At 35.2% G+C, this 22,531-nt stretch overlaps 1 long non-coding RNA gene across 1 annotated transcript in view; it reads right to left on the reverse strand.

The window, feature by feature from the left end:
* LOC141507147 (uncharacterized) overlaps window positions 1-22,531 on the reverse strand; it is an 866,305-nt gene that overhangs the window by 601,323 nt on the left and 242,451 nt on the right. Inside the window, exon 6 of the long non-coding RNA XR_012474087.1 lies at window positions 4,167-4,218. This is a non-coding gene — a long non-coding RNA (uncharacterized LOC141507147). The remainder of the gene's footprint in view (window positions 1-4,166; window positions 4,219-22,531) is intronic.

Genomic DNA, 22,531 nt, shown 5'->3' on the forward strand with positions numbered 1-22,531 from the left:
CAATCTTTCTAAATTAAGTCTCTCAAAGATACAACTAAAGCAAAATATGGCTTTTTTGGGAAGTAACCCCTAAACTTAGCTCCCTCTGAGTCCATCAGATTGTTTAAATTATTCAAAAGCAACTTCAGGCTCTTTGGTATTGACATTTTTAGCCCCCAAAAGAACTTTGTCCAAATGCATTCACTTGGTCCAAACACATCCAGTGTAATATGAACAGAATTTGAAAATATACCAACAATGGCAGACTATTTCTAGACATTGAGAAGGTCAGTGAATCCTAATTGGCAGGATTACTTATTTCTATCAAAAACATTATGAAAATATCCTAGATTTGTTTTGTTTTGTTTTGTTTTTGAAAGGGGGGAAAGAGAAGGGTGGAAGGGAGGTTAAGAATAGTATGAATGAATAATAAGGGAGATGAAGAAAACTGAAAATTATCCATTTTCTTTTCTTTGCCTGAAAAAACCAAGATGTTAGTGGCAGATATGCTTCCACCTGCTGGCTCTATACATTCCTAAAACTGAAATTCCATATCTAAAAATTGCAAATGTTATACTCAGCATTGCTCAACATTCCTTTTCATGTTTATACAGGCTCATGTCAAGGATCCAGCAGCCCCAGGCATTCCACCACAAACCTCCACGTGTATGTCCACTGACATTTTCTCTATCCAATTCAGTCCAATAAAATTAAATGAAGTTAAATAAAACAGTCCACTTAAACTGTTCATTCAGCATTTCCCATCTCTTGTTGTGTTGTATCTCTTATCAGCTCTTATTTATTTAGTCAAGGCAAAAAAAAAAAAGAAAAAAAGGTTTCCAGATTCAATTACATTTTTCCCTCCTGGTTTCCTATTTTCTAAGTACAGTTTTTTCCTTTAAATAATACTGCTCATGTCAACTGCCAAAAAAATAAAAAAAAAGGTAATCTTTGTAACTCTATGAAAATACAATGGTCTTAATAAAGGAACTATTATTCCATAGGGGAGAGGAGTTTACATTAGCTTACATTTTTATCTCCTCCCAAAGGTATTTGGGAAGGACAGCTAGGTTTTCCCTGGGTAAAGCAAATTGGGCAATTGCCTCAGGGTCTTTAAGCTCAACTACTGAGAGTGTCGTTGGACACTCTCAGTGGTTACTCAGAGAGGGAGCTGACTGAGTAGAAAAGAAGGTAAATCTGCCTGCAGGTGCTAATAAAGACCTAAGACTTCTACAACACAAAAGGGAGGGACTGTCTCTCTTCCTTTCCAAAGGAGGGATGTATTCAGCTGCATCCATCTTGTCATGGTTTCTTATCCTTTTCAAAGTTTCCCTTGATGTTCTTTTAATCAGTTTTGTTTAGATAAGGGACAAGAAGTCTCTCTAGAACCAGACAACATATAGTTTACTCTTATGGGAGGGAAAGGGGAGGAATGATAATGTATTTTATATCCCAACTGATCAGTTTTTTTTTTATGTTTTTATTTTGTTCTGAAAGACTATTTCCCTCTCCTCCTCCTAAACTAAAGCATGTGCAACTCAATTTATCTACACCAGAAGGATGAAGTAATGAGTCAACACCACCAAGGCTTGAACCCATCTAACTATATATTTCTCTATTGCCCATCACCATGGTATCTGGACCCTAAAACAAACACTGAATAAAAACAAACACATATGTAGAAAGAACAATTCTCCAGTTTTCTCACATTCTTAGCCACTTTTAGGGGTATGGTAAGAAATTATAGATAACTGTAGAATTTCAAGACTATTTCTTGTAGGGGAACAGGAAAATACTTAGTCTAACTGGCGAATCTTCTACTATTTCTAATGGGACAGATTAGGTCTCCACTGGAATGTTCCTGTAATGGTCTCTTTCTTGGTCAATTGCCAAGACCTTCCCAAACTATTTGAGTTCATTTTGAGGAAATATGCAATAAAATTAAAAGTTGCTTCCTAACCTAGTACTTTATTTTAATGTAAGAACTATATTTGTATCATAGATTATGTCTTAGACCTATAATTTCATTGAAAGAGGTAATTAGAAAGCACCTAGCGTGGTAATATTAAACTCAAATAGAAAGTAATCTCTGCAAGCCACATATTGACTTAGAATACCATAAATTAACATTATCTATGTTGTATTTTTCCAAATTCCCTTTAATCTAGTTGGCCACAAGTTTGACATATCTGGTTTAGAACACTGAGAGGAAATGACTTATTTGGGATCAAACCCTAAATATCTTTCAGAGAAAGCATTTGAGTCCATGCTACTCACACAAGGCAAGATTTTAACTTTGAAGCTCCAAAGCCAGCTATGACAGTATCTCTCATGTTTATAATATAAATATTTATAGATTTTTTTTAAGTTTTTGCAAGGCAATAGGGTTAAGTGGCTTTCCCAAGACCACACAACTAGGTAATTATTAAGTTTCTGAGGTCACATTTGAACTCAGGTCCTCCTGACCCCAGGGCCAGTGCTCTATCCACTGCACCACCTAGCCACCCCTATATCAATAGATTTCTAACAAGTCATTCAAGACTCCAACTTCATTCTCATCCACTTCTTAGCACCATCAGATAGTATGTTAAAATTTACACAGCACTTTTCTCATAATCAGTTTCACTTAGATAAGGAACAAAAGGTCTCTCTAAAACCAGACAAACCAGTTTACTCTTATGGGGGGGGGGGGGATGAAAATATCTTTCATATCCAAACTGATCAGATAGGGTTTTATGTTTTTATTTTGTTGTGAAAGTTTATTTCCTCCTCCTCCCTAAACTAAACCATGTGCAACTCATATTATCTACACCAGAAGGATGAAGTATTGAGTCAACACCACCAAGACTTGAATCCATATAACTATGTATTTCTCCAGAAAGAAGGTATTACAAGTAATATTAATCCCAAAGTCAAAGAGGTTTAAGAAAGTATTATAAGTATAGCTTTAACCCAAGTTTTCATACTCCAGGTTCAATGATCTTTATTATGATATACTGCAAGGACAACGTTCCTCAGGTTATTTGAATTATGTTAGGAAGGCTTCCTTTCCCAGATGTGTGTGTGTGTGTGTGTGTGTGTGTTTGTGTGTGTGTGTGTGTCGAGACACACACACATACACACATGCACACCTGGGAAGCCCATCCTATCATTAGAGAAGTATTCCTTTGGATTAGATGACCCCTATTCACTATTAAATATTAAGCTCTTAGCAGTAATTTAACACCTTAGTTTGTTTTCCCAGTGACAGTTAAGAGAGTGGAACCAATATACTTTAAAGTTTTCATAAGAAAGAGAGAGAAAAGAAAAATAAATATTATTTTGCAAGGTAGTATAATGGAAGCTCTGAGCAAATTGAGAATATTATGAGAGAACTAGGTATATGGAAGATAGAGAGTAGTCTCAAGATGGAAGAGGAGGTAGGAAAGTGCTCAAGAAACTATGAAGGTTTATAATTTCACCTTAAGGTAAGGTCTGATTTCAATTCCTTTACTGAACAAAGAAGAGGTGTAGCATCATCAGGGAAACTACAACACAACTAAGTGGAAACGATTTTTAGGTAGTGACAGTAATAGTATACCTTATATGAATATATGTAGACCATTCCCTTTGTGAATTAAAATAGTATTATGAACGAATTGGAGGAGCAGGTCTGATGTTTTACATTAATTTGCCCCAAATCATAGTCAACCCCCTTAAAATTAAAGGGGACAATTCCCTCAATCAAGTGGATTTCTTTACCTGAGGTCCATATTGTTTTTATTAATATCTTGATAACTATATTTTAATTAGTATTTTCCTTTGTAATCCTATTTATTTAAATTTTTGCATTTAAAAAATTAGTCTGAGATGGGATCCAAAAAAAAGAGATTTAGGATTTAAAATGCTATAGAATGGAAGAGGTGATCAAGTTTAAAATTTAAAAAGTTTAAATCCTGGCTCCATCACTTATTAGCTCTGAGATCGCAGAAAATCACTCAGCTTCTTGGGAGGCTTCAGATTTTAAAATTTGTAAAATAAGAAGACTGGGCAAGATGAACTTTGAGGAGGCTTAAGATCTATGATTTAATGAAACATTAACTGAAAAAAAATCTTTGTCTCCTAACATCACATAGTGGACCAGTACAAATTACTTCAAAAATTACACTGTGTGAAAGGAAAAAAATGGGCTATAGTCTGAGACTCACAGAACATGTGTTCCTCCTGCCATCAAAGCTAGAAAACAGGATGCAACAGCAGCTGTGAAAGAAAGGATAGAAGTATTTTATTTTTAAAGAGAAAACACAATGAAAGAAGTCTACTGAATTCCAATACATGTGAAATACTTTATCAACTGTTATTTTTTCTTCAAAAGAGAGACTCATTGCTATCATCATTATTGCCACAATCACCATCCTTCTCAATATTAGCATAACTGACATCCCAGGTCTTCCTTGATTGTGTCATTCCCTGAAAAGTCAAAGGACACTAAACAATTGCTTCAGGACTCTTCTTAAATATTTACCAGCATTCACTTCAGCTGATCACAAAGATGGATCTTATGCTGCAAGGAGGCTGATAAAGCAAGTCTGTTCCTTCAGATGCATAAGGGCCAATTCACCAGATTTAACATGAAATCAGAAATTCTGACCATGTGACCACATCCACTAAAATACCTGACCAACAAGTGGTATTATACTTATACATATATTATAGATATACATAGGTCTTAGATTCACTTCAACAAATAGAAGTATAAACCCCACTAAAGAATGTCTAAACACTCAAAGGACTCCAATACCAAGGCCTTGTACCACCCACAGGGTATTTGTTTATCTCGGTTGCATATGATCAATGGAAAAAGACATTCAAAACAACTCCTAAACCAAATGTCATCATGCATTAGTTTATAGCAATAAGGCTCTTCCAATTTTTTTTTTCTTCATAAAAAGATATGTGCTTAGATTTGGTTCCTTTTTTTCACTCTTATCACAGAAACTCAGGCAGTACACAACAGAGAGAAGGGGTGGGGGAAGCAAAAATAAACTAATTTAATGTCCTTAACAATTTTCTTTTAAGCAAACAAAAATGCCATGATCATTTTAAAGTTAATAACAGTCATTCTGATTAAATATCTAGACTTCATTATGGTAACATTAATTCTCCTTTGGCAAAAAGCAGAAATATTTTAGTGAAGCTGCTGTTTCCCATTTCAGTCTGGCCTTGAGAGATCCAGGCTCTACCTAGATCTCAAACTAGGTTTGTTCAAAATGCTAATAAAAATGTCCTTGATACTACTAACTCCTCTAGATAACTAGCCATCATGAAAGCACTGCTCTTTTCAGTTCCTCACTATCCATTCACTCCCCTGACCTTCTGAAATGTGCCTTTTCTCCCTACTGCTCAACTGAAATACACTTCCTTGAGGTTACCAATAACCTCTTCCTCGTTCTCACACTTCTTGACCTCTCATTAGCTTTTAACATTACTTAGCTCCCCTTTGTTTGACACTCTCTATTGCTTTGTCATTTGGGATACAGCAGTGTTTTCATTCCCCTGTATCTCTTGACTGCTCCTTTTCTTCTTCTCACTTTCTTAATGTTGTCATTATTCAAGTCTCTTTTCAAGGTTCTTCACTTGACTCTTTTTCCTTCTCACCTGCAAGCTATCTCCCTTGAGAATCTAATGTAATACCCATGCCTTCACTTCTCTGGAGATAATTTAAAGTCTGAGTTCTGACCTCTCTTTTAACCTAAGGTATATCTTTATCTCTTGACTGGACTTCTTGACCTGGATGTTCTATCAGCTCCTCAAGTTCAGTGCATCTAAAACCTAACTCATCTTTCTTTTATAATTTGCTCTTCAGTGCAGTATAGTGAAAAGAACACTGGCTCTAAAATCAGAGGTTGTTGTTCAGTTGTGTCCAACTCTTCATGACCCCATATGGTGTGATCTTGGCAAAAATACTAGAGTGCTATGGCACTTCCTTCTCCAGTTCATTCTGTGGGTGAAAAACTGAGACAAACAGGGTTAAATGATTTGCCCAGTTACACAACTACTAAGTGTTTAAGGCAATATTTGAACTCATGAAGATGAGTCTTTCTGATTCCAAGCCCAGTGTTGTATCCATTTAGTTAAAATAAGAAGACTAAGGTTCAAATACTCTGAAAGTTCTTATCATTGTGGTCTAAAAGAAGCCACTTAACTTCTTTGAGAATCCTTGTCTATATGTGGTCTGTGGACTAAATGGCTTCTCAGATCCCTTATAGTTCTACTTCAATTTCATGAGCTTCCTACCTTTGCTACCTCCATTTCCCTGGTTACCAATGTTTCAAATTTTTGAGTTATCTCCATCATTTTCCATCTTAAATTAGTTACTAATTATGGGGTGGATTTTCCATATATCCATTTCTAGCTTTTCAATATATCTTTCCTAGCCTTTCTCATTGCCATTTTGTTAGTCTTGATCCTCATTACTTTACCTGGGTTAATTCAATAATGTCCTAACTACAGAAGTACTTTTGGATCTGACATTCCTTCACCAAGCAATAAAAAAGGCTAATAATAGGCACATATCATTTGATTTGTTGAATTTAATATCTACTTTGAATACTCCACTAGTCTCCTAAAATGCTTTCTCATTTATATTATCTCTTCCTTCTAACTGACCCCTTAGACCATTGCCAGAGTAATCATTCTTTTTTTTTTTAGGTTTCTGCAAGGCAAATGGGGTTAAGTGGCTTGCCCAAGGCCACACATCTAGGTAATTATTAAGTGCCTGAGACTGGATTTGAACCCAGGTACTCCTGACTCCAGGGCTGGTGCTTTATCCACTATGCAACCTAGCTGCCCCCAGAGTAATCATTCTTAAGCAAAATTCTGATCATGTCACATATATAATTCCTATTCTTAATCATCTTCATTGCTTCTCTATCTGGCATACACCAGATTTCTAGATTTCTCTAAAAACAACTTCCCCAAGCTCTTGTCTAACGACAGACAGGATTATTTTTTTGGTCCCAGAACATACCCTAAGCTTTCCCACCTCTTATGATTACTCATACTGTTTCCTGCCTAGAACATACTAGGGACTTAGAAAATTGACTGATTTATTGGAATACCCTTCCCCTTCTAAACTTGACCTAATTGTATTCTTTTCCATTCCTTAAACTTCAATTAAAATGTCTCTTCTTGAATGAAGTCAAATTGGAGCAAAATTCCAATAGTCAGTTCATCTCCTGCATTCCTAAAAATTATCCCTCATGGCTAGAATTTGTTTACTCATCTCTACCTTATATAGTCCTTATCACTTTCAAGGACTAGCTCAGAGACCACTTTCATGATGAACTTTCCCTCATTTCCTCAGTTTTAAATATACTCTCAAATCTTAAATTACTTTCTAAGTATATACTATATCTACCCAGTAGAATATAAGCTTCTTGAGGATTTGCACATCTTGGGGCCTTAGTGGGTGATTAATATATCTCTGTTGCATTTACATAAGCAAGATTTACTTGCAATTTGATCTCTCATGTAAACCCTAAACACATTACTCAGAGAATTCAGTAAAGTATTTTAATGTTACTTGTTCAATGCCTCAGAAGTGCCAAGAAAAAAGTAAAGATTCAAAAATTTTTATTTAATTTTTAAAAAGGAAAGATTTTTCTGACATCTACAATTTATTTGAGATAAGAAACGTCAGTAATTGTAACTACAGTGTAACCCCTTCTTGAGTAGGGTAGTAGGGTTCAGGCAAGGAGTTCCCAGGCAGATGGGCATTATCATAATTCTGGCATGGAAAAAGCCAAGTTAAAGAAGAATTGAAGCATCGGGAGCAGCTAAGTGGCACAGTGGATAGAGCATCGGGCCCAGGAGTTAGGAGATCGCAAGTTCATTATCTTATTTCAGACACTTAACATTCACTTAGCTTAATATTTACTTAACCCCATTGTCATCGGGAAGGAAGAAGGGAGGAGGAGGAGGAGAAGAAGAAGAAGAAGAAGAAGAAAGGAGGAGGAGGAGGAGGAACAAGAAGAAGAAGAAGGAAAGAGGAGGAGGAGGAGGAGGAAGAGGAAGAGGAGGAGGAGATTGGGCAGGGAAATCAAGTAGCTAAAAAGGCTTGGGGTTAGGAGAAGTAATATCTGGAAACAGAGTCAAAGCTAGCAATGAGAATAGTCCAAGAAGGAGTTTAGAGCAGTGTCTCTAGGCCCTGGAATATTTTCATCCTTGGTCAAATGTGGCTGGCTCCATCATCAGGGTCCTTCTATAGTCATTTCAGCTAAAAAATATCTACTGCCATTGCCCTTGTGGTTCTTCACTGTGACAAAAGAACCAACACTGCCTTAGACATTATGCTTTTACAGACTAGAGGATCCTCTTTTTAATGACAACTGCACAAGATTCCAAAAGAAGAACAAAATCAAAGCTCCAACTTTTTCCCTAGGCCTTTTTAACGTGGGAGAGTCTCCAGCTTTTCCTAACTAACTCAAGCTAGCCAGTAATATATTTTGCAATTCAGTTGTAATTTGAAAATGTTTAATTGCTGTAGAAACTAAATGTTGCTAGATTAAGCATTGCTAAATATCATGGAAAAATCATCTAGAATTAGAGATTTTTCCTCTTAAGTGGAAACTAGAAGCCAAATTTCAAGGACCACCATTTTACAAACCAAATGTCTCAGTTAAATCTTTTACAAAAATATATGCTAATTTCGTATCTCAGTACTATGCAAGGCTGGCTGCTTTTGTCTCACATAAACAACATGTGCCTAATGCCATTGGTGCCATTACCAATATTTATTCCTGATGGCCACAGCTTTTCTGGTCTTGGTGCATCCATATGCTTAATGTTACATAATCCAGTGGGAATTGCATCTCTTGAAAAACAGAAAAAATAAATACTACTAAGCAAAAATCAGTTTCATGTATCTTTTTTAATGCCAAAAATGAAGGCAGAAAAAATTCCAAAACTTATATTTGAGAATTTATGTATAAAGTCAGTTCTTATACTTTCTTAAGAAGAGTGTAGAGCCTCTGTAGGAAAGCTGTCTGACAGTGTACAAAACGCCAGCCCTGAGAAAGAAGCCAAGCCAACAGCATTTATAAAGACCCTGTTCTATTTTAAATATGGAGAAACAAAGACAAAACCAAATGCCAGCTCCCAACTTTAGGGAGTTTAAATTCTTCTGGAGGGTGGCCTTGGGTATAGAGAGGTTCAATACATAGATAGGAATGAATATGCTGAAAGCACACTAACAACTAGAGGATCAGGAAATGTGGAAAAAAATCAGGAGATGATAAAAGGAACAGAATCTTGAAGAAGTTGGAGTTTTAACATAAAATGAAAAATGAGGGCATTAAAGGTATAGGAATATTCAGTTGATTTCAGAATGCCAGGATTTGTTATTATGTCAGACAAGGCAAACACATAAGTGGAGTGCTCTCTAGACCAGGATCAAGGTCTCTGGCTTCTCTTTGTCTACATCCCTCTCTTCTCTGTCTCTGACTTTCTGTCTTTCTGTCTGTTTCTCTGACAATCCTCGTCTGGAAATTACTGCATGATCATGCCATCTCAGGCTCCAGTTTACTTGTCTCTGAAGGTGTAGTCATAGTCAACTTTAGAATCCAAGACCAGGCATCACTTTTATAGGAAGAAAGGTTAAAGTAGATCTCAACACTAATTTCACCATGCATTTCATTTACTAGTTAGTTGAGTAAGTCCAAACATACAACACGTGGATTGTTATTTCTGAAGGATGAGTCACACCAACTGAACCTTCAAATAATCAAATAGACTAAAATTTTTTGATTTGTGATCTGCTAATTTTATTACTAAGAACTTCTAATTTTCAACCTAAGTCCCTAAATTTTTTTCATAGTATAATCAGGTTGAATAGTGAAAGAAATCCTCCTTATTAGAATACCAACTGCATCATATCTGATGACCTGGCAAATACAAACAAGTTAGCGTAGATGAGCAAATAAAAATCTTGGAAAAAAGTCCATGTCCAGGGAGATATTGTTTAAGGGAAATTCTATTTTTTTACTGAGGCAAAATCAGATTCAAATGATATCTTAGGCAGACTCAATAGGGAAAAGAAGTCACAATTAAGATGAGGTTTGAGAGGGAAAAATACATCTTGGGAAAGGCAGTCGGTTCTGCATCCACTGTGCTTTGGTATAGGTAGGAAAAGTGATGCCCTTACTCCTGTTGCAGCGGGTTATCTTTCTGATTCACAGCCTAGACAATAGTCTCTTCAGTCGGGCAGATGTCCTCAAAATTTGGGGCCTAGGACAATCACTGATTTGCTTTATCCTATGGGACGCTACTTCTCCTATCTCTATTTTTCTACTGCCTCTGCTATTACCAATCTAATGAAAACATTTACTAGGTATGTGACCCTGGGGAAGTCTCTTACCATCTGTTTGCCTCAGTTTCCTGAACTAAAAAATGGGATAATAAAACCACCTATTTTGTAACAGTTTCCAGGGTTGTTGTAAGAACCAAATGAAAATATTGTTAATTTATTACAAGCCTTCCCTTCTCTTATGCAAGTGCTAATTTATGTTATATACTGGGGACACAAAAAGGCAAGTATATGTGGGATAATATATGGAAAAAATTTGTCTCTCTATTGTGTAGATGATCAAATATAAGACTTAAAGTATAGAGAGGCTGAAATGATTTGTCAACAACCACAATGAACTCAGATATTTTGGTTTCAGGTTCAATGTTCTTTCCTCTACTGAACTGCTTCTAAATAAAGGGGTGTCCTAAAAGACTGCTGTTTTAAGCTTTAATAACTATTAAGTAGCTAATAATACAAAGCTATTAACAACACTTAAATCCATACAAAGACTTTTGAGACAACTTGCATAATGCTATAATCTTGGGCTCCAGGCATGGAACCTAAATAGCCACCACTGATATCCTGATCCTTTCTTTGAATTCATTCCTGGAAATTTCTGGAAAACTGCTCTCTGGTATGGATTCTGCTTGAAAGTAATACAATCCCCTAGGTCTTTGGTGATGTAGGCCCCCCTTGGAAGCAGTCTAATTTTGCTTGCAAGGGATGACAATAGATTTTCCCCCAAAAAATGGGGAACATGGGAGTCAGAGAGGATGAAACAACTATAGGAGATTGCTGGGGGTTTCCTAGGGAAGCAGTTTTTACATAAACTGAGAAGGATTATATCTAGAAAGCCAGCCAGGAAGAATAGTGCTTCTTTAATGGTCTGCACATGAAGTGAAATGGAACAAGAAAAGAAAGAGGTTTATTGTTTAGCTAAATAAACTGGGAAATAGTAATCAAGTTCATTGGTTTGTCTCTAGATGAATATATATATATATATATATATATATATATATATATATACACACACACACACACACACATATATATATATATATATATATATATATATATATATATAAAATGGTATTTATCTATATATCTCTATCTATGGTTTGAACCCCAAATTCAACACAACACAATATATAAACCTTGCATTCTTAGCAGCTGGTTGAGTATATACTGGTCCATTTAGCTTATTCAAATAATAGATACTGAAGGCTAAAGAGGAAGCAAGTGCTTTTTATTTTGGATGTGGGTCTGGATGATGTTGTAAATATTAGTGTGAGTGTGAGTGTGCTGATTCCCCTTATTTGTCTCAGTCTGGAAATGCTATCACTCATGGGTTCAATCCCACTGCTTCTGATTAGCATATAAATTTTAACCATTCCTAACCCAGGTCAGTTTGCCCCTCTCCAAGCAATCAAGTGACCCTCTACTCTGGGATTTCACCAACAGGTACTGGACTTAGTGAGGATACCTGATCAGCTACTTATAGTCCAACAGTAGATTAGAACTTCTAAACTCAACTAGTCCATTAACCTCAGCCTCCCCAGGAGTGAACAAGCACACTCCAGTAGGAGCTTTGTTTTTAAAGATGACTTTTATCCCTCAGTGTGGATATCAGAAAGGCCTTGCAGCAAATTCAAGAACCCTAGCTTTATGTTTCACCATTTTCTTCATCAACACTGCAAGAATCTTAATATAAGTCTTGTTCATGACATTTCCAAAATAGCCTAGGCCTCATTGGCAAAAGCTCTGCTTCAGCTAATGAGAATTATCTATATTAGTGGAGTACCCTTCAAGTAATCCCGCCAAATTCACTCTCACTTACTGGTCAGCCTCTTCTCCAAATCATCCACTGGCTCCAATACCTTGTATATTAAAAATTCAAGTTATTACTTCTTGTTTTCTCATGCCCAAAACATAAAACAGTGTCACCAGGTAATTGTAATTGCAAACTTCTGTTTTGGTAGACTCCTCAAGATCTTTCAAAAGTTAACCAAGAAAGAATACACAATGATCTTTTATAACAAGGGGCAATATACTTATTTCAAGTTTGTTCCTGGAGTAGAAAAACATACAAACAATATTTTGTTATTGAGGTTCAGTTTCCTCAAAGCTGAGCATAAGTATTTCTTGTAACAGAATTCTTCAAGCCAAATTTTCTAAGGGCCCCCAACAGGCTTTCTCCATTTGTGGGTGCCATCCTCTAAGAATCAAACACTTTCCTGACTCTCCTTGGAAACCAAAAAAGAAAAAAAAGAAAGAAAGAAAAGAAAAGAAATCATCTATTACATTTTAAAATGAAATTGGAGCTGGTTGAGAAACAAAATTAAAAATGGAAATCCTCTCTTCACTCAGAAACAATATATTTCTACATTAGATATTCCACAATCATTTCATCTTTAGATATTCCTGATGGCCTAGAGTCTGAGCCCACCTGGAATTCATCAATTTAACATGCTCATCCTTATTCTGAAGATTCCAGAACCTTAACTCACTAATGCTGGTTGTTGTCATGGTTTGTACTTAATATAAATTGTTGTTATTCTTGTTCTTAAGGGAAATAAATGATTTTGATGTATTACAATATAAGAAGAGGATTTAACTTTTGGAAGGACCCAGAAATCTTATGCCCCAAGCATTAAATAGAGCACAAATCATATACACTGAAAACTTGGACAAAATATGTGAAGAGTCAGGAAACGCAGTAACCTAAAAGATTTTTTGGCCTTTAGATGAATTAGAAACAGTAGGTTTCTAACCACTTCAATGACAACTTCTCAAATCGCTAAAAAGAAAAGAGTAAAAAAAAAAAATCACAAGGGACATTTTTGAGGCGATTGCAAGCCAATTTTATCTTCTTAAAATAAACCACCATTGTTCTACAATAACATATAAACTTATTGTTTATAAACTAATCTTCACAGGATGTTACCCAGCTTAGTAAATTGGGGCCCTGCTAGTTTGGAATAAAATGCACTTTGACTTAGAAGCCACAGATTTCTTCCGAGCTTTATGAGTTCTCATCTTCCTCATTAGCAATGATGACCAGTTTTGAGAAGAGGGGTCACTGCAATGTAGAGGAAAAGGAGGAACAAAAACCAGGAGACCCAGATCCTAGCCTTGTCTCCATTACTAATTTGATCAGTGACCTTAGGAAGTTCTTAATCCAGTCTAGCCTCAGATTTTTAACTATAAAATCCATTCCAATTCTAAAACTCACAAATCTGAGCCCTCAGAGCTAATCAGAAAGAACACTTGCTTCAATATTACAATTGTGAAATATTCCTATTCATTTGCTTGCTGTTTTAAAACAGGAAGGTGTTCTCCCCCCTTTTTTCAATTTTTTTATGTCCTCTTTAATATATTGGTCTATTAGCATATACTTTCTCTAGTCTCATAGGAACTGATGCTTGCCAACTGCAACAAGTTGTTTTGACAACATGTCCAGCTGCATAATACTCAGCTTCTCTGACTCCATAGAATTTGTTTTGTCTTTTTAGTTTCAAGTGAGTGCCTTCAAACTATTGCAAAGATTAGCTAACCAAATGATGCAACATTGTTGGGGTGTGGTAGAGAAGGAAATCTTCCTGTAGGTAACTATCAAAATCCCCAAACACAATCCATCCAATGTTTAAAGTATTTTCCCCCCTCATTTTTAATGGAGGTGAAAATCTCTATGTTGTCTACTCCTATCTTAATAAGGAATGACTGCCGTGACTACCCCCATCTAGCAGCCATTCACAGCCAGCACCTCTGCTCTCCTCATGTGCTTCAAGAAGAACTGATTAGCACTTTGCATAATTAACCTGATTAGCACTGTGCATAATCAAACTGATTAGCACTTTGCATAATTAAAAAGAAATAATAATAATAACAATAATAAGCACTAAGTAATATCAAAAGCTACTAGTCCCAAGGCCCTTTGGTTACCTCCAAGATTCAGTCTAGCATATTCTATACAATCACAACATACTACTTTCATTTTTTTCTGAAAACAGCAATAAAATAAATAAAAACACATTCAGTTGGCAGATTCATTATCGTACTACTATCCATATCCACTTCATGTCTATGCAAATATAGTCCTAGTCATAGACATACACTACTCTTGAAATTTATTATTATTATTGTCTAAACACAGATGCATAATTTCTCAGTTACTTTTATCTTAAAGAATTGCCTGGGAGGACTTAGAAGTTAAGTGACTTGCACAGTCCAATGTACTACAACTGGTATGTATCAGAGGGAAGACTTGAATCCAGGTCTTCCTAACACCAAAGCTGGGACTACTTCAAACTGCCTGCCATTGTGTTAAGAAAGAAGAAGCAGAAAAATGAATGAAGTCCAACAGGAAGATTTTGAAATGCCATCAATAACCAGGAATAAGGCGGTTTTCTCTCTCAAAACTGATTTACAACTGTGCTGATGCTGGGAAGCAACATGATGTACTAACATGAATCCTGTAGAAGTAAAAAAAACAAAACAAAAAACAAAATACCCCTGAATTCCAGTCCTTCCTTTCTCTGCAACTTTCTCAGGACATGACCTTGAGCAAATTTCTTAACCTTTCTCCTTCTCTGTCTCCCATCTGCAAAACAGATGTAATTACTGACCAGCTAGATCTGAGATCTTGTAGGATCATATGAGGAGATAATGGTTATGAAAATACTCAGAACTAATAAGTACACAGAAATATAAAATATTCTTATGAACCTCTCTCAAATCTGTTTCTACACAAACATATGTGGAGGGACTCTGCTTAAAAGTTTAACTCATCTTATAATTTAGCATTGCTGATGTTGTTATTTAACATCTGGATTCTTAAAAAGTGTGTTTGAGGAAACTTAAAGGAATCCTATTGATTTTTAGACTGATACAAGGAATCAAAGGAAAGTCCAAGTTGAAAATCAAATTCTGCTCTTTCAGCAAGCATCTGATCAGCAAGAACTGGGTTCCAAGTCAATGGGATATACGAAGAAGTGATGCACAGCCATTGCTCCCATACCTTGCTCAAGATGCAACTGGACTTAGAACCAGTCTTGAATAGACAGTGGGAGGGGAAGAGGTGAAATCATCAAAGGTAAGCAGAAGGAAATTGAAACTCTAGTGCCAGGGATCTTTGGAGGCCCTTCTATCACCCGAAGAAAAGGAACCCAAATAAACACTCAGTGTTCCAGAGCCAATCATCCATTTTACAATTCATTTAATTCAAGAAGAAAAAATGCTGTTGTGAAGATTATTCAAGTCCAAATGTTCCTGGTGAAGGTGCTTCCAGTAATTCTGGGAAAGAAGCCAATCCCTTAGTTTTATATGTAAATATTTTAAAAACACACATATATATATAAGCACAAAGGAAAGGTCAGGAAGACGTAAGTCTTTTAAAAGTATATTTTAATAATTTTTCTTCATGACTGTCCACAAAAAGTTTGAGGGTATTTTTTATGGTAGCTTTACATTTTCTTTTACAAAATACACCTGCTTTTTTTGCTAAACTAAATATTTCTTCCATCTAATGACTCTCTTTATTAGACAGCATCTAATTTGCATACATTTACATACAATTTAACTGCTAGCTTGTGAGAACAAAGAAATGGCTCTGTATTGTATTGAAGGACAATACTCAGAAAAGGAACTATAAAAACCAACCAGCTAGGTGGCTGTGTAAGCTCTTTGTTTCAGATATACCAGGGTTTTTTAGCATACCACTTAAAAGGGAGAAAAGATGATTTCATCAAACAATGAAAAAAGGATACAGTATTGCTTTATTTAAAGACCCATTGGCCCCAGCCTGGTTATTGCAATTTGGGGGTCCAAGCTCCCTGAGCCTTATACCATTTTCTTTATTAGATCTGATGAATTTAATTCCTTCACATATTTTTGCTCCAAGTTTTATGCCTAAAACAACCTGGGGTTCTACTGTGCTAAAGCTCTATTCCAATGCTAATTTTGTTCTGCCACCCGCTTCGTTCCCTAACATTCAGGATGGAATATGGCATACTGCTCTCGAGTGAGCAACAAATACCCTTACCCTTGGTTAGCAGACTAATGGATTTCACAAAACCATCATGATTTTATAATATGAACTAGCTATACAGAAAGAAATACTGCCCCATGTTTGATGAAGTGTTGGTGTGAAAAATACTCCTCAGAAAGGAAAGAAGTATCTGTGATCAGAGCAAAGACGAAAAAGATGGTGAGTCTTTAGTCACAGCCCCACATTCCCGTTTTGGTTTTTGTTTGTTTTTGTTTTTACAAGGCAATGGGGTTAAGTGACTTGCCCAAGGTCACACAGGTAATTATTAAGTGTCTGAATCTGAATTTGAACTCAGATCCTCTTGACTTCAGGGCCAGTGCACCACCTAGCTGCCCTTGATCTTATTTTGTTTGTTTTTGTTCCCATTCCCATTTTGAAGACAAATAGGAAAAAGCATGTTGGGGAAAAATAGTTTTGAACTTGAAGTCAAAGTCCCTGGGTTCGAATACTGTCTCTGCCACTTAACTTTTGTAAGCCTTAGTTTCTTTGCTTGTACAATAGGGGAAGAGCTGCCATACAAAAAATGACCTCTAAGGTACCTTACAATTTTAAATTCTGGGGATACAAAGTAAATCTGTGGGGGGCTCAGGAGAGCCAAGAGATCTGAATCAATAACTTCCATTCTGCTTAGTCTTAAAGGGAACTGAGACAAGTGTATAGAAATTATAGGAATGAACTTCCTAACATATCATACCTGTCCAATAAGAGAATGGCTTTCTTTTTTTTCCTTTAATTGAAATTTTATTTTATTTTTCCAATTACATGCTAGGGTAGTTTTTCAATATTCATCCATTTGCAAATTTATGAGTTCCACATTTTTTTACCATCCTCCCTTCATTCTCCCCTCCCCATGGCAGTGAACAGTATGGGAAAAGTTGTAAATGTACATTTGTGTTTAACATATTAGTCATTTTGTATAAGAATTAGAACTAAGGGGAGAAAAAAGAATCATAATATAGGAAATAAAAAACATTACAAGAGAAGTTTGAAAAAAGTGAACATAATATGCATTCAGATTCCGTGTTTTATTTCCTAGGATGGGGATGGCATAATCCACAGCAGATTTGTCCTAGATCTCTGAACTGATGAGATATGCTGCATCCATCATAGTTAATCATCTCACAATGTTGTTGTTAATGTGTACTATGTTCTCTTGGTTCTACTCAACATCAATTCATGTAATTCTTTCCATGCTTCTCTTAAGGCCAACCACTTATGATTTCTTAAAGCACAACAGTACTCAATAACATTTATAAGTCATAACTTGTTCAGCCATTCTCTAAATGGTGGGTATACTCTCAATTTCCAATTCTTTGCCATCACTAAATGAGCTGCTAAAAATATTTTTGAACATGTGACCCTTTTCCTGTTTCTTATGATTTCTTTTGGATATAGGGTGCTGCTGGGGCAAAGGGTATTTTTTGTTCTTTGGGCTCAGTTCCAGATTGCTCTCCAGAATGGTTGATTCACTTTAAAATTCCACCAAAAGTGCATTAATGTGCCAATTTTCCCACATCCTACTCAACACTGATAATTTTTCTTTTTTTGTCATCTTAGTCAATCTGATAGGTATGAGGTGGTACCTCATGGTTGCTTTAATTTGCATTTCCCTAATCAATGATGATTTGAAGCATTTTTTCAAATGACTATATATAACTTTAATTTCTGAAAGGGTCTATTCATTTCCTTTGACCATTTAGCATCTGGGGAATAACTTGTAATCTTTTTTAGAAATGAATCCTTTATCAGAAAAAACTAGCTGTAAAATTGTTTTCCAGTTTTCTGTTTTGCTTCTAACACCAGCTGCATTGGTTTTATTTGTGCAAACCCTTTTTAATTTAATATATTCAAAATCATTTTTAATTTTTAATGTTCCCTATTCTTGTTTGGTCATAAATTTCTCCCCTTCCTTGCTAAAGCTAATATTTCTAATACTGTATTGAATAGTAATGGTGATAATCGGCATCCTTGTTTCACCCTTGATCTTATGAAAATGCTCCTAGTTTATCCCCATTGCATATGTTTGTTGATTATTTTAGAAAGATACTGCATATTATTTTAAGGAAAACTTCATTTATTCCTATATTCCCCAGGTGTTTAAATGGATTTTGTCAAAGGCTTTTTCAGCATCTATTGAGACAATCATATGATTTCTGTTCATTTTGTTACAGGTATGCTCAATTATGTTGTTTTCCTGATTGTTCAATATTTTTTTTTTAGGTTTTTGCAAGGCAAATGGGGTTAAGTGGCTTGCCCAAGGCCACACAGCTACGTAATTATTAAGTGTCTGAGACCGGATTTGAACCCAGGTACTCCCGACTCCAAGGCTTTATCCACTACGCCACCTAGCCGCCCCCGATTGTTCAATATTAGGGATCTGCCTACCTGATATAAACACCTAATCATGGTGTTTTATCTCAGTAATACTTGTTATCTCTCTGCTAAATTTTATTTAAAATTTTTGCAATAAAGTTCATTAAGGAGATTGGTCTAAGTTTTCTTTGTCTGTTTTGGTTCTTTCTGGATTAGGTATCAGCACCATATTGGTGTAATAAAAGGAATTTGGCAGAACTCCTCTTATTTTTTAAACTAGTTTATATAGAATTGGAATTGAATGTTCCCTAAATGTTTTGTAGAATTCACTTGTAAATCCATCTGGATATTTTTTCTTAGGGAATTTATTGATGGTTTCTTCAATTTGTTTTTCTGAAATGGGATTATTTAAGTATTTTGTTTCCTCTCCTGTTAATCTGGTTAGCTTATATTTTTGTAAATATTCATCTATTTCACTCAGACTGTCATTTATTGGCATACATTTGGGCAAAATAACTCTGAATTATCTCTTCATTTTTCTCCTCATTGATATTTACCCCATTTCATTTTTGACACTGGTAATTTAGTATTCTGCTTTTTTTTTAATCAGATTAACTAAAGGTTTATTTATTTTATTGATTTTTTCATAAAATCAACTCAGTTTTATTTATTAGATCAATGGTTTTCTTGCTTTCAATTTTACTAATTTCTCCTTTGAGTTTCAGAATCTCTAATTTGATATTTATTGGGGATTTTTAATGTTCTTTTTTCTAACTTTTTTAAGCTGCCTCCTCAATTCACTGATTTCCTCTTTCTCTATTTTATTCTTATAAGCCTTTAGAGATTTAAAATTTTCCTTGGGATGGCTAGGTGGCACAGTGGATAGAGCACTGGCCCTGGAGTCAAGAGTACCTGAGTTCAAATCCAGCCTCAGATACTTAATAATTACCTAGCTGTGTGGTTATGGGCAAGCCACTTAACCCCATTGCCTTGCAAAACACCCTAAAAAATAAATACAATAAAATTTCCCCTAAAAACTGCTTAAAATTTGAATAAATTTTGGTATGATGTCTCGGTTCTCATTGTCTTGGGTTGATTATTTCCATGATTTGTTCTTTCATTCATTCATTCTTTAAAATTAGGTTATTTTGTTTCCAATTAAATTTGATTTCTCTTTCCATGGTCCTTTATTACATGTAAATTTTTTTGCATCATGATCCAAAAAAGCATTACTTTAATATTTCTGCCTTTTCAAATTTAATCGTAAAGTTTTTATGACCTAGTATATGGTCAGTTTTGTAACATATACCATGTACTGCAGAGGAACAGGTATATTTCTTTCTATTCTCATTCAGTTTTCTCCAGAGATTTATCATAGCTAAGTTTTCTAAGATTCTATTCACCTTCTTAATTTCCTTCTTGTTTATTTTGTGGTTAGATTTCAGTAATTCTGAGAGAGGGAGATTGAGGTCCCCCACTATTATGGTTTTATTGTCTGTGTCTCCTTATAATTTGTTCAACTTTTCCTCTAAGAATTTAGATGCTATACCAATTGATGCATATACATTTAATAATTATATAACATATAACATATAATAATTATATATATATATTATATATATATATATATATATATATATATATATATATATATATTATCTATGGTGTTCCTTTTAAGAAGATGAAATTTTCTTGTTTACCCCTCATAACAAGATCTATTTTTGCTTTGGCTTAGACTGAGATCAAGAATGCTACCACTGACTTTTTTACCTCTGTTGTAGCATAATATATTTTGCTCTAGCCTTTTACCTTTACCCTGTGTGTAACTCTCTGCTTTGAATGTGTTTCTGGTAAACAATATATTGTAGGATTCTAGTTTTTAATCTATTTGGCTATCTGCTTCTGTTTTAAGGGAGATTTCATCCCATTCATATTTACAGTTAAGATTACTCTGTGTTTTCCTTCATGCTATCTTTCTCCATTTATCCTGTTCTCATTCCTTTTCTTCTTCCTCCCTCACCAATGTTTTACTCCCTTTTGCTTTTAACTTTTCTTTTTAATTTTAAATTTAACTTTACTTTTATCCTATACTAACTTTACTTTTATCCTATACTTTTGCCTTCCCTTTTATCAGTCCCTTCTCCACCCTTTTTTCCCCTTCCCCACCCTCCTCTTAACTTCCCCGTAGGGTAGGATAGATTTTTAAGCACAGTTTGGAATGTATACTATTCCCTCTTTGGGCCAAATCTGTTGAGAGTAGGATTTAAGCAGTGTTCATAGCCTCATTTTCTTTCCCTCTACTATAATAGGTCTTTGTGCCTCTTCAGGTGGTGTTATTTATTCTCTAAAGCCTAGCCTTCTCCTAGAGTACTCCTTTTTGTATCTTAATTGGTTTAACCCTGTCTTGTACCTACAACCCCCATCAAAAAAAATACTCCTTTTATCTGGCCTGATAGAAGTACTTTTTTCAAGGCATAACTGATTGGTTAATTGATAAGCAACACTGCCTCATAGTTACTATCTAAGTGTACCTTCCTCTTCTATACCATTGGAAAGATACTTCCTAAGAATCATAAATAGCATAAAATCATAATCAATTTATACCATAGTCTCTTTTTCAAATACCCTCCATGAACACATAATTCTCATGTGCCAAAGCATCAAGAAGCAAAAAAATGAACCATTTATTTCCCACCCAAGCACACTTTCTCCAGTTGTAGCCAAAGCATCAAGCAAAGCAAAATCTATTCATGTCCAGTCCCTCTAAGTTCACCTTTCCCTTCTGTCCCTATAGTACTTGAACCATAATACCACAACCATCCCCCAAGCAAAGTATCAAGTATACTCTCTGTCCCAAATTTCTGTATTCCAAAATTAGTACTACAACACTTGTTATCTGAAGAACGGAATAAAGCAAAATCCCTTCATGATTTATTTATGCTCAATCCTTCTAAGCACATTCTTTTCCTCTGTCCCACTGTACTACAAAACTCCTTCAGGACAGCTTGTTGGTACAATGGATAGAGCACTGACATTAGAGACAGGAGGACAGTAGTTCAAATCTAGTCTCAGACACTTGAGACTTACTAGCTATGTGACTTTGGGCAAATCAATTAAACCTGACTGCCTCACATCCAAAGTCAAATTCAGTCATTTAGATTCAGATTATGACCACTGGATTCTGATGGTTCTGGAGGAGAAAGTGAGGTTGGTAATTTAGCACAGTATCTCCTCACTCAAATCCAATTCATGTACTTGTCATGGTATCACTTCCCTGATGTCATGGTCTTCTTCAAGAACGAAAGACATACATCATCAAAATCTTCCTTAACTCAAGTATCTAATAAAGTATGACCATTTCATGATTAAATTAGGTATAGAGCCTCTAAGTCTCCTCCCTCTGCCCCAGCAGAAAATACAACTTTTTATGATTCATTTATATCCATATCCTCTAACTACAATCCCTGCAACTATATTAAACCTTCATTTAGCTAAGGTAATAGTCAAAGGCTCAACACATTTGTGGTCATCCTATAGCTGTACCTTCTCTCTAAATATGTTTCTTTTAATTATCCCAAGAGAAAAACAATTCTCAAGAGTTACAAATATTATCTTCTCTTGTAGGAGATATACAGTTTAATATTCTTGACTAGAATTTTTTCCCCTTTCTGTTTACCTTTGTATGCATCTCTTGAGTTTTATATTTGAAGATAAAATTTTCTGTTTAGTTCTGATCTTTTTATTAGAAAATTTTGTAAGTCCTCTATTTCATTGAACATCCATCTTTTTCCATGAAAAAGAAGGGTAATGAAATTAAAGAAAGCAGGGTAATTTTAATTCTTGGTTATAATCCAAGAAATATCATA

This window comes from Macrotis lagotis, chromosome 1, assembly GCF_037893015.1.
Source record: "Macrotis lagotis isolate mMagLag1 chromosome 1, bilby.v1.9.chrom.fasta, whole genome shotgun sequence".
Taxonomy (NCBI): Eukaryota; Metazoa; Chordata; class Mammalia; order Peramelemorphia; family Peramelidae; genus Macrotis; species Macrotis lagotis.